General features: G+C 31.9%; 1 protein-coding gene across 6 annotated transcripts in view; it reads right to left on the reverse strand.

The window, feature by feature from the left end:
- Positions 1-1,585: 1,585 nt before the first annotated feature.
- Positions 1,586-13,924, reverse strand: part of LOC109858147 (hrp65 protein-like) — a 28,563-nt gene continuing 16,224 nt past the window's right edge. The window contains exons 9-16 of one of the 6 annotated variants that reach the window (XR_002250582.1): positions 6,859-7,012; positions 6,746-6,775; positions 3,991-4,037; positions 3,464-3,635; positions 2,916-3,012; positions 2,585-2,830; positions 1,811-2,355; positions 1,586-1,706 (exon numbers count right to left, since the gene is read on the reverse strand). The gene's annotated coding sequence lies outside the window, so the exon portion shown is untranslated. Of the gene's footprint in view, positions 1,707-1,810; positions 2,356-2,584; positions 2,831-2,915; positions 3,013-3,463; positions 3,636-3,990; positions 4,038-6,745; positions 7,013-13,924 lie in introns of all 6 variants that reach the window. The other 5 variants (XR_002250581.1, XR_002250584.1, XR_002250583.1 and 2 more) reach the window with 5 other exon arrangements.

Genomic DNA, 13,924 nt, shown 5'->3' on the forward strand with positions numbered 1-13,924 from the left:
AAACTTTTGCCACTTTTTCAATTTTTGTTAATTATCTATTAATATTGATTAAAGAATACATTTTTTTTTCGCGAGAATTTTACAATAAAGTTAGAAATTTTAGAGACATTCTATCGGAAATATATATCGGGAAAGAATATAATTAGCAGATATTTCTTTAATTTTAACGACTTACAATTAGCGTCTTACTACTACCGCGATTTCTAGTTTTGATTTTTTGAATATACGCGATTAAGTATTATTGCTAGAATCCATCCCGTAAAAGAAAATAAATTACGCGTACGAAAAGTTTTACGTAAAAATTTTAATTACGCGTTTTACTTCACTTTAATTTAAATTTAGAATGTGTAGATATCGAATTTTTAAATATGTTTTTGACTTTGCTTTTTCGATCCGTTCCGTTTTCGATAAACAAATTTCGCAAAGAAATTGCAAACTGATGCTTCGTCAAAGTAACGGAGCAAGATACTTCGCATTGCTAAGCGGAGTGACTCTCGCAAAAGTTGCGAGACTGTTTTTGCGTAAAAAATACGCGAATATTACTATTATAATTAAAACCGCAAATTCCGTTCCGTATATAAACAAAATCAGTATTAAAACTTCGATTTTTGATAGTAAAGTTTACCTAAAATCCGCGCGACATATTTTAGAATATTTTAAAACTTATAAACTTAACTTTCGTTCTTTTTAATCACTTATTTTGATTACTTATTACTTATTTCGTTCGTTTTAATCACTTATTTTGACCTTAAACGTTTAAATTTGCAATATATTGCGTTTAGAGATTTTTTTTAAAAAGGTCTCTAGAATCTAGAAGAAATCGCTATTGATTTGAGACTTTTGACTCCGCGATATATTGCGTTTGGGGATTTTTGGAAAAGTCCCTAGAATGTGGGGAAAACTGAAAATTGAGTTTATAGTGTTTTTGGAAAAGTACCTAGAATTTAGGGGAAACTCATAAAGCTTATACTAATGGAGGCCGTGCCTATATGCTAACCATAGAGAGGGCCGCGCGAGGAGCAACAGAGAGACAGATATATTCTGTCTCAACTGTGGCTTTCCCACTCCGTGTTCTCTGTTATTCTCTTCTATAAGAAGTGCCCGCAATTGAAACAGAAAAATGTATCTCTCTTTGTCGATCCTTCTTGCGCTGCCATTCCGTGAGCGTAAGCTCTATGAAGAAACTGAAAATAATTTGAGACGTTTGAACCTGCTATATAGTTGCGTTTAGAGATTTTGAGACAAGTGTCTAGGATTTTTGGCGTAGCCTCTTTTCCTGCGGCGAAGCGTAATTCTCCCCTCCCTACGCACTTACACACGAAGAAAATGTATATTGAATCGAAAAATAAGACTTTATATATAAAAAACTTTTTTTGTTAGTAACTTTTTGAATAAACAACGAACAACGGATAAAACTTTTTGCGTGTCACTCGGAACACTGTCCTTGACAACATGTGAAGCTCGAGTTGATCGGAGGTTGGTCCGTTATTGTCAATATTTACCAAAAAATAACAAACAGTGTACTCGTGTTTAACACACTTTAACCAAACGCAGAACATCAGATTTATTTGGTATTTGACAAGCATTGTGTCAATGTTATTTATTCATATTCAAATGATGTTTCAGAAATTACATTTTCTTACAGGATTTCTTAAAATTGTCTTGTGGCTTCCCTCGACATACTGTATCGTGACGTCGGATGTTATCTACAAGAGAAAAATAATTGTTTTCTTATCTATAAACTCCGATATAATATTGACAATTCTCATATAATATAAATCATTGATTGAAATCAACTTTCGAGAAATACCTTGTGCAAACCGTAATTTTCTTCGGCTTCAGATGCCGAAGGAATTGTAGGTTTTAACGATATTACTGGAGATTTGATACGCGGTACGGTAGAAACTTCGTACTTCTTCGTGATAACTAAATGTTTATATATTGTACAATATCTTTAAATTTGCTAGCGAGAGTGTTGAATTTTATGCCGAAAAGTATTTTGTTAAAGTGTTGAATCTTTCTTCGTCGGTTTTACACTTCTCCGATGTCATCGAGTCCTGTGCGCGACATTGTCTGATCTCTACTGTCATCATAGAGTCCATCCCGAGCTCGGCCAGAGATGTGTTCTGGCTTATTCGTTTTATGTCTTTTATATCTTGTTACGTGGAATAGAAACTCGTCAAATTTTTCCAAAAATACGCTTGTAATGTTTTGCGGCGACACGTAACATCGAGTGAGAAAAACAGTGTGTATTCTTATCCGTGATAGTGACAACTGTGTGCGCTATATCCAGGTAAATCCAGGTAATCCTTGTTTCTTCTCATCCATCACCATATTGCTTATGATCGGCCGATTCTGAAGCAAAAATTGGTCGAGTTCGTCGACATGAGAGGATATCTTTTGCTGTGAGATGCTGCTGATAACCAATTTTTTGTCTTAAGAAACTTTAAATTGTCATATGTGCTGAACCAAAGTCGTCCCCCGCGAAATTTTTGTAAATAATTACTCGGAATGACTTGCCCTGCAACATATCCAAAGCGCGACGAAATCGGTGAGATTGATGTAATCTAACATGCATATTTACCTTTGCGCAAATACCACTATTTCATTTCGCCCTTTGTTTACTAAGATATCTCTGCGTTTATTTAGGAAGTAGTTTATTTCGTATCCTTTTCGGTATAGACTGAAGATGTCACATATCTTGTTCATTCTTAATGCGCTCTTTCTCTAATCGCGTACCTTGTACCTCGAGGATCTTGGATTGCGCTGAATCAAAGGTTTTCGGCTGTTGTCACTGCAGTCTTTCTGTTAAGCTATAACCGCATGGACACTAGCAATCAATTTACATATAGATAATCAAAGCGCAATTAAATTCGTTAAAACTAGAGTATTTAGTAGATAAAAAACAAACATACCCAGCAACTATACATGTCGTCACCCGAGTGCTAGAGTGTTCTATGTGAGTGTTCTCCATATGATTTTCCGTAGATTGGGTTTTATTTTTCTGCTCTTCTAGAAAAGACATGTAACATAACGTAATTTTTAGTACATTTATATTAATCATATAGCAATTTATAATTCAAGGTTTGTTTTTCAGTAAAAAAGTATACACGTTGGAATTGGGTTTTGTCATCAGACTTCAGACCCGAAAGAGTATCATCATGTGTAAAGTTTTGATCAAATTTTTCGCAGTGTTAACACGTTCGCTATACCGCGGTCTGTTCAAAAAAAAAAAAAAAAACCGTTTCCTCAGACCAAGCGTTTCTCGACCGATACTTTATACTCTATGTACTATTATGTGATCATGCCGAAATCTTTCGAAACAAACCGGCGAGTCACATATATGTGACGCGTGGGGTAGCGAACGAGTTAAATTTAAATATTCAAATACGCTATAAAAAATATACTATAAACTAGTAACATAATTATTTACTTTTAATACAAATGCATTAAATGTCCTCACCTTTAAAATTGAAGTATTCCAGAGACACTGTATTAATTTACATTGTTTTTCGTTTATTTTTTTGTGCAGATATCTCTCTTCGCAAATAAAGTATCAAAAGTAGTAACGTTATGGTAGTAAAAATATACAAACGTTATGTTGTCTCCGTATTCTGAGCAATCGAGATATCAAACTGTAAATTAAAAAATAATTTTATTATAAAATGCAAAACACTTTTTTTTATATTTATATGTAAAACTTTTCAAACTTAATCAACATGTTGCGACTTGTTTTCTATCACATAATTCCGGAATAAAGCGTGGTATCGTGCAATTTTAATCAAGAAAACGTAGCCTCGATAAATAAAGAAAAAATTACAAATTGACTTACATATTCAAAAAAAAAAAAAACATCAAACATAGACAAAATTGCATTACAAAAACGCATATTGTGTATACAGATTCTGATTGCAACGCGCTTTCTCGACATTTTTTCAAGAATCTATATATAGGAAATTGTATATTTTTTTGGTAAAAGATAAAATGTACCTATATGTTTACTTCTGTGCATTTATTCAGCCAGCTGATGCGTTAATCTGAAAACATACAATATATAATAAATACGATAAATATGATAACAACGCCGTTTTCAGATGAGATTTTTGTTTTTATACAAATTTTTTAATCACTAAATATACGTACAACTGCAATGTAAAGACATATATTAATATGTAAACATATACATATACAGGGTGTCTCAGAATTGGTGTAACATCTTTTGTAGACAGATAGAAGAAGTAAAACTGACAAGGGAACTTCGCAAATCTCATCACAATCTGATCTTACTGAAACTTTGTTTGCATTTAGATGACATAAACAAATGACTTTTCAAAATATCAGTTGATGCTAAAAAAAAAACGGTTTTAAGGGGTGAAATTATCCTTAACACCTATCAAGCGATTTTTAGCTTTTTTCATGATCTCAAAAACTATTGAAGATATAAAAAACTGTTTCATACAAAAGTTTTATAATAAAATTACCTCTATTTATCTATGTTAATAATATTAAAAAAAAAAAATTTAAGTAAAACCTTAAAACCGTTTTTAGCATCAACTGATATTTTTAAAAGTCATCTATTTATGCCATCTAAATGTACACACAGTTTCATTAAGATCAGATTGTGACACTTTGCGAGGTTTTCTTGTGAGTCCAAAAATCCCATACCATTTTGCTAGATTCGCAATAGTTACCGAGATCTTAATTAATATAGATTAGAGCGAATAAGCATGCATCGGGCTGTCTTACGCGCGTAAGACAACCGGGTGCGGTTCGCGTGCTTATGGTGTTATCCGTAGCAACATATGGGAGGAGCTAATATAACAGCATATACTGTAACATATACATATTAAAATGTAATCGTGCAAAGCGCGCCGGGCTGTCCTACGCGCGGAAGATAGCTCGATGCACGCTTATTCGCGGATCTTTTTTAATTAAGATTTCGGCAACTATTGCGAATCTAGCAAAATGGTATAGGACTTATCGACTCAGTTTTACTCTTTCTACCTGTCTGCGAGAGGTGTTGCACCAATTTTGGGACACCCGGTATATAGCATGTATAATGGATAGATATATATATATCTGGATATATATATCTTAAATTACAAAATTAACACGTAACAAAAAGAATGAAACTTGACGTAAAATATTGGCATATGCGCGCGTTAACATATCTCTTATACATGTAGTTTATTTTTTTTACAAGTTTTATATTAGCATATAATATACAAGTTTTATTTTGCATGTAATATAATAATATACAATCGGTCACAAAAATCTTCATACGTCAATGAAATTTATACTATTATAGAAATCATGAAATGTTCATGTTTCAACAACATTATGGATAGTAAAGTGTTTATATCATTGTGTTATAAATATTAAGGAAAAATCTACACTATTTATTACGTTTATTTGCGAGAAAATATTAAAAAATACAAGATATATATATAAGAATGATCATATAAGAATACATATAGATATTAAGAATGTTAAAAATGTTAAAATACTTATATTAGTCTTTTCTTGTTATCTTGATTTTTGTTACCACTAATGACGTTTGTTTGACGTAGATAAAATGATATTACGTTAAGTGTATGTGTGCGCGTGTTTTCAAAATGTAAAATTACATTATTTCTGTGAACAATTTTAAAGAAAATTGTTAGTGTTGTAATAGGTTATTGAGTGTGTGGAAAACAACCTACGTGAGTTTCCGACATAGGATGATCTCTTTGTGTGTGCAAATATGATTAATTATGCAAATTTGCACTGTAAAGGCTGTGCGAATGATCGCGCGCAAATTTTAAATATCTGCGAATTACGTGAATGCCGCGGAAACAAAGTTGAACGTGGTATCGTCGTAAGTTTTTACGTTAGTTTTTTAAATGGATATAAAACGTTAATTTTCGGTTCAAGCTTTTACAAGAGAAGGAATAAAGTGAAAGAAGATATAAAATGTAGAGTTGTATTAATAATGTATGATTATAAAAGTTACAGAAACAGAAAACTTCAGAGTTAACGAAGTTGAGTGTCGTTGATAGTAAACTTGTGAAGGAGACGTGATACGCGTCCCCGCACGAGAAGAAAAAGGCTGCATTTTGCAAACATCTATCGGGAGCCCGAAATTCCAAAACCATTGTAGAACGAGTTTTAATCAGGAGTATAACCGAAAATTCAGTGATCTAGGAACACAAAAAAAGAAACGTATTTCAGTGTCTTCTGTAATCTGTCAGAAAAGCGGAAGAGAGAATCGACGATGTTTTAGGCTGTTGAATAGACGTTGACTTTCACGTAACAAGTGCGAATTCTGGAGATTAGATTAATTTCTTGTCTCGGTCAAAGAAGATTTGAGAAAAGTATACGTTAAACTCTGAGAACGTCTTCTCGTTTGCGAGATAAGTAGCTTCTTCCTTTGTGCTTTCTATCAGAAGTTATTTTCTTTTTTTTATATATCATTACGAAATAGACGTAAATAATGATCTCAATTGACAAGTGATTAAAGATAGTGAATTCAGCGGATCTAAGGCACTTTTAGTCGAGTCATCCGCACACTTCTTTCCGAACATTCCATTGTGAGTAGAAACCCGCTTAAAACTGAATTTTTTTTTTTATGTTTACTTGGTCTAGTAGGTAGCTGTAGATTAGATTTCTCCCGAATTTCTCCAAAGAATTTAAACACATCACGGTACACTAAAAGAGATGTAATTAAACATTGAGATAAGAGTGAGTGAGAAAAGTAGATACTCACGTTCTATGGCCGTCCAGATGACTTGTATTTCTGCATTAAATATATAGAGGCGCGATTATTGATACAGCGGAAGATCTTTGAGTCTATTTATTGCAGTAAACTGCAAAACTAACCTTCGACGAGTCGTGAATATCGTGACGAAAGCCTTCCGCATGTCACGTGGTCAAAATTTCTTCGTGTGAAATCCTTAATAGCCTAGACTTTAGACGAAAGTTGAATTTCGTATCCAGAGGTGTGATATCGATCGGGCACTGTGTAAATCTGACGCTGAAATCGAAAGCAAGAAAGCTGGTACAAGTTTCAATTTGACCAAGAATGTTTCTTATTCCATAATAAGTATTCAAAGAGACTAAATTAATTTATTTCTCTCATCTTGCTCAGTTATCTGCTGTAGAAACTAGTTGAAAGGGTGGTTCGAGAGCTACTATTTTACATACATACCGTTTTATTAAGAGCTTCCATCTGAGGGTAACTGGCATCTCACTATTAATGTCGAGCGAGACAAGCGAGAATGATTTTTTGTTATGCTCAAAATTTCAAGACCAGCAAGTAGACAATTAATTTAGTCAGTTTTTCGGCGCGAGAGCAGTAACACTTTGCCAGTCTAGGACTACCTAATTAATTCCTTATAGAGACTATGACCCGAGAATAAAAGTGAGTTTCCTATCTGCTACTTGCAAGTGCTCCAACACGTTAATAAGAAACACGAGATAGAACTGTGCTACGGGTTTCGAAGACCCCGTGTTTTTTCCACGATAAACTATGTGATCAAGGAAGACTCCCAAAAATTTCAGTTGCCAACAAAGTTGAAGATTAAAACCTCGTAGACACAAACGCGTGTGCGTTGTTCGCAAATAATACATTTAGTATTCTATAGTAAGTTCAACGAGAAAGAGCAATAAGATGACTAATTAGGAAAAATTTATAAAATCTAGGTCAGGTCTTGAAAAAGGAAGATTATCAAGATCGGATAGAGCAATGTTTAATAATTGAGTTGCAATGGTTTGCAACGCCTCTCAGAGTGATCAAAACGATATAATGCCATATTGTCCGCGTATATCAGGATTTTAACTCGGAGAACATTAATGTTAGTGTTCTCTGATCTACAAAAAAAGATATAGAGCGTAAAAAGAACTGAGCTGAGAAACAGAGCTCTGAAAGAGATCTTTGACAGAGATACTAACGAAACTGCCAGCAAAATAATCTATCACAGATTGAGGTTTGAAATCACAGAACTAACGAAATTACTTTTCTTGCTTGGATATTCTATTTGTTCTAAGATATGTAGAAGAATGGGTCTCATATTGTCGAAAGCGCCAATAATGTCCAGAAATATAGTGTTATTTCGTCTGTTGTTTCGTCATTAGTGAGCTTAATACTACGTGAATATAAACAGTTATATCAGAAATCAATGATGTGACAATTATACTCGAGATCTACCATTCGATACATCTGTAAATAAGTTTCAAAGATTTTTAAAAGATTGTTTTGAAGGGTGAGTGTGAAATAGAGCGGAAAGAGTTTGCCCGAATTTAGGGACGAAAATAACGTAGTAGTATCTCCAACTGTTTAGGAATACATTCTTCTTAAACATCAAAGATCAATAAGTGTAAAGGACGGAAATTGAGAGATGATTTTTTTAGAAATCATTTTCGAACTACGAAACTTGACTTTCAGAAATGATAATACTGAGAAGTATTCGTTTTCAACGCAGTTTTCAATCCAATGTGATGCAGCGCGAACAAAAGTTTAGTTAATCATGTCTCATACGCTCACTGCCTTGTATTAATTAATAACCACTGCAAAAGTTTGCAATATGGTACGTGATTTTTCTCTGTTAAAATAGACTCAACCTATTTCACACACTTTGTGTCAAACAATTCCAGACACTGTATATAATAAAGCTATATATAATTGTATAATACACGTTTAGTCCATTATTAATAATTACTTTCATATGAGATAGGATATTTCTGCGTGGTAAAACATTTCTTTTTTTACAAAGACGTAAACATCGCGCTCATCTTTTATCTCGTAAATTTTATTCTTATCTTTATAAGACACTGTTTATCAAAAAATCAACATAAATAATTCGGTGATAGATAGATTTCTTATCAATCACAATGGTACAAAGTCGGAACTTGTTAAACTTCTTGTTTAATTATACATAAACTTATATATCACAGCCCAGATTTAAATTGCTAAACCTAGACAACCTTCTGTTAAAATGTGTCCAAATATTTCGGTTGTCATAGGTGAGAAGAAATACTGTCTAGGCTAGTGAACGCTGTAATTATTTTAAAATATAAACGATTTTTTAACTGAATTATTATGATAAACACGCAGGTCAAAATCAAACAATTTTATGAGATATGATTATTTAGGTGAATATTAATTATACGTTTGTTATCACATATATTCCAATCACCTGTAACAGCAAATATAATTTTTTAATTATCACAAAGTAACGGTATGTTTTATACAACACGTATGTTTTATATAATTTCTAATAGAGAGAAGCGATAATAACACTATTTGTCAAATAGTAATTAATAATTTAATAGCTAATTAACTCTTTAGTTGCAAAACATACATGTCATATATATGTCAAAAAGCAACTGTTTCGTTAAGAAAGACATATATAACACACTCTCGAAAATCGATCGGATAGACTCATACTCATTTGTACATACAGTAAAATTCCGGTAATTTTGAACGCGAATCTTTCTAGAATTCAAAATTATTATTATTTTTTTTTTTTTCCAATTAGCGACTGCTAACTGACAACAAGAGATAATATATCTTTTGTTCTTTGCTTGAAATTCTCTTTCTCTTGGACTCTTCGAGTAAGAATAGATGCGCGTTCTACGAGTTGCGCAGTCACTCAAGATCGGAAAATCATCACTAGTAGGGAAACCTATTGACTCGCCCACACATAAAGAAATCGAAATTAAAATGCTCGAAATTACCGTAGTTCTACTGTACGTATAATATTCACAGTATTCTTGTCATATATATACAGTAATATAGATTCAAATTGCTGTTAATTTCCATGATAGAACTGTTTTTTTCCCAACCATTTCTGATAAAACTATATAAAGAAGACTGAAAGCTGGTACTACGGAAAAGTTGGCATTACATGGTTTTTACATACAGGATATCTCTAAAGTCTGACCCAATCTTTGGATGGAAAAACGTCTCAGAAAAAAGTAAGATATTAGGGAAGACAGATGATAAAAATATGGATTTGACCTTGAGTGATCTTTTCAAGGACAGATCAATGTGATCGATGTTTTCCTAAATGGAACTTCCAATTTTTTATGGGATATTTTTGTAGTCCGTTGTCAAGACGTTTCCAAAACACTATCTTGTGTCTTTTGCATAAGCCATTTCCCTAAAATAGGAAGCTTTGAAGTTGACATATCGCCGATATTTTAATTCATCGTAATGTTAATTAATTCGCAAATGTACACAGCAGGAAGATTTCTCGGTCGGATTTGTACATCATCGGCTCTAAAAAGAGCCGATTTTACGTGTGTTTTTTCAATAAAAATTCTTTTTTTCTCTCTTTATCATTTTTTTTTCCTTCCCTTTACATTACAATAATTAGATATGTTTTCCCGTTACTGCAGAAGATGCTCAAAATAAAAATAAACGATGCTCATTTTGAGCATTTTTTTTGCAGTAACGGCAAAAAATATCTAATTATTGTAAGATAAAGGGAAAAAGAAGAAGAATAGTAAAGAAAAAAAAGAGAGATAATTTTGAGTGAAGAAACTTCGGAATGGATTACGCAAAAGACACAAGTAGGTAGTGTTTTGAAAATCTTTCGACAAAACTACAAAAATATCTCATACGAAATTAGAGGTTTCACTTAAGAAAACATCGATCACATTGACCTGGCCTTGTAAAGGTCATTCGATAGTTGAGTTCGTATTTTTATCATTTCAAAGTCGAGTCCATATTTTCATCGTCTCGTCACTCTCCCTATATATAATCGTACATATAATTGTAACTTTAAAACGCAAATTTTTTTAGGTTTTTGAGGAGAGCATTTATTGCTATTTATTGTGCTTGATAAATTCACTTATAGTATTCTCTATAATTTTCTATAAGAAGACTAAATTGTTTTTAACGACTAAAATAAAAGTACTTTTCGTTTATACTGTTGTCAGTTCTTTGTAACAATACTCACAGATTGGTTTCTTTTTTGTCTTCACCTTAGATATTGAGAAAGACCAAGAACACGTGATCAAAACGTAAATAAAGGTTAGTTATGTTTTATATTACCAGTTATATGTTTTTTAAACATACTTCACGTCTGATTTCGTATACAGATAGCCCTGGTATAACGCGGATATTCCGTTCCACAAAAATGCCGCGTTACATACATCGCGTTATATGAGGCACGCGTAATTGCACACAATGAAAAAACTCAAGACTCAATTTTACTGCAATTTGTAAATCGCGTTATATCGGAACCGCGTTAGACGAAAGTCTTACCCGTTCTTCTTTTTATCTCTTATTATAGACATTTTTTGTTTTTCAGAATTTTACGAAAATATATTTTGTAATATAAAAAGAAAAAAAGTAAATATGCGTTTTAGGTCACACCTCACCGCTTCAGATATGTTTGTAAGGCGGGTCATACCAAGTAATTATATATAAAAATTTTTTGGCAGACGGCTTTGATTTAGGAGATGTGACAATTTTTCAGAATTTTAATGCTTTTTAATCTAGATATTATGAGCTAATATTGCAGTAAAGTTTATGTATATATGTTGAACTGATGTGCTGAGAGGAATGTAAACAAAGCTACAAGGTAATTCAAATTGAATTACCTACGAGATCATTCATAAATTTGTCAAGAGTCCGTTTCACTATTTCTCGCAGTTTATCAAGAGCTCTAAACATGCGACTTCTTAACAAAACTATCTTTTTTATGTTTTTTTTGTTCGTGTTGTAAGCGTGTAGGCAGAGGAGGGCTTGGCCCCTCTGCACTCTCTCCCCTGAAAAAACCACGCGCACACTTTCGACGTGAAGCGACATTTAATCGCGGAAGTAGTTTCTTATTTCTTCATTGCATAGGTTCCGATGAAATGTCGCTTCATGTTGAAAGTGTGTACGTTGGTTTTTCGGAGGAAATGAAGGGGAAGAGGTAAAGCCACTCCCTTGCCGGGGTCGAAGCTTACTCCTTACCCAAACCAAAGGCATTTTCCACAAAAATTTTGTACGAAATTACTCAATACGATCTGCCCTGCAACATATCTAAAGCGCGACAAAATCGATGGGATGTGACCTAAAATGCATAGTATTTACCAGAAAAAAGTTTATGAACAAATGACTTCTCTAACATCTCGAAATTTTATATTAATTTGTTTTGCTGGAAATAAGCACACACATATTCTTGTATTGCTTAATATAAAGTCTTCTAAAGTCATAAGATATGGTATTTTGCAAAACAGTAACTAGTGAGAATTAAATAATTAAGTCGAATATATGTAAAACTAGGATATATAAAAGGTGACTAATGTGTGATAACTATTAAAAAAATACAATCAATATAAACACATATATATGTTTTTGTTAATACTCTTACTTATTTAGATAAGTAAATGAAATATATTTTTTATTTTTTATTTAAAACTTTGAGACGGAATAAAATAGAATGAGTGATACTTAATATTGTTTTTATTATCTATTCTTCTAAATCTAAAGAAAAAAAGCACCAAAGAGAAGACTCTGTGTGTATGTGTGTTGCCGCTTTGTCCCGTAGCATATGTCAACTTGCCTCGTAAGTAACGCAAGATAACTTTTTTGCACGGCACGTCAGTGTTTCTATTATTATATAAAGACACTTCGATAGATCGCGAAATACTTGTGACATGCCAATGGAAAGGAAAGCTGTCTATCATTTTAATAAACTTAAATAATCAGTCGTTTAAATTATTGTTTCACAAAATGAGTAAAATTTATATTGTTTTGCATAAGCTTTCCCTATTAATCAGCTATTTTCATTTTGGGTATAAACCAAACACTTTTCAAATGAAATGCAACTAAAGAGTTATGTGGCTAAAAAATGATTACTTTATCAGTTTTGCTAGTATTTATAATATTCCTACTTTCCGAAGATTAAGTAGAGATACTTTTATGCATAATAACAGTTTTACAAAATCTACTCACCTCGTTAACACGTAGTTCTTTGACTAGCAGTTTTGAGTAAGTAAGTCTATCTTGTGATTGCAGTCTCTTCTCCGTTAAAAGACTCTTGATTAAATACATTCAGTTAAAAAAGAATATTTATGTGTCGTTAGTAATCACTGGAATGTAAAAGATTTTTCACGATGAAAAAAATATGTTAATCAATATTTATACTAAAAGATTGTAAAAAAAACTTAAGGCAATATTTAGTATTACCGTCACAAATAGAATAAAGTGTATTGATACAAAATTCGAATCATAATATCGTATACAATATGTATATTGTGTGTATATATGTAAATATATATATATATAATATATATTTACATAAATAATTTTAACTGGTTTGAAATATTGTCTATAAGATGTCTTAAGTTTTATAAACTTTTACAGCTATCTTTTTAGCACAATTTTTTTATTTGTTACAGTTTTAAATTGTACATTTGATATTATAGTTTTAAACAATTCTCTAAATTAAAAAAAAAAAAAGTAATCATAAAAACTAGTAATGATCAAACCAGATAATACTGTAATATGTAAAAGAAACAACAAAAAAGCACCGTTCAAAATTCTTCAAGTCTTTTTAACTTCTGAAAACACCTACAACTTATTTATCAGAAATGTTTTAATAAAAATAATTTTATCTTGTCAATTATTTTTTATGTCAAAATAGATAAATAAATAGAGATAGAGAATATATATGTCGTTAACTGAAGTAAAGTGTCGTGAACTAAAAGTAAAATTACAGTCGGAAAAGATTTTTATATTTCAGCAAGTAATATAATTATATTTTTTATATTTCAAGATTGATGTGCACAACATAAATATCAGTAACAAAGATATACAAATCTCTATGTATGTTATATATCTTTATTTTGAAAATCACGCAGTTAAGATTTTTCACAAAGTACCGAATATATTTGCAGGTAGTAAGTTGTATATATAGTATATCTTAATCTAAAAAGTTGATAAATATTT

This window comes from Pseudomyrmex gracilis, unplaced genomic scaffold (assembly GCF_002006095.1).
Source record: "Pseudomyrmex gracilis isolate BER0280 unplaced genomic scaffold, ASM200609v1 scaffold_190, whole genome shotgun sequence".
Taxonomy (NCBI): Eukaryota; Metazoa; Arthropoda; class Insecta; order Hymenoptera; family Formicidae; genus Pseudomyrmex; species Pseudomyrmex gracilis.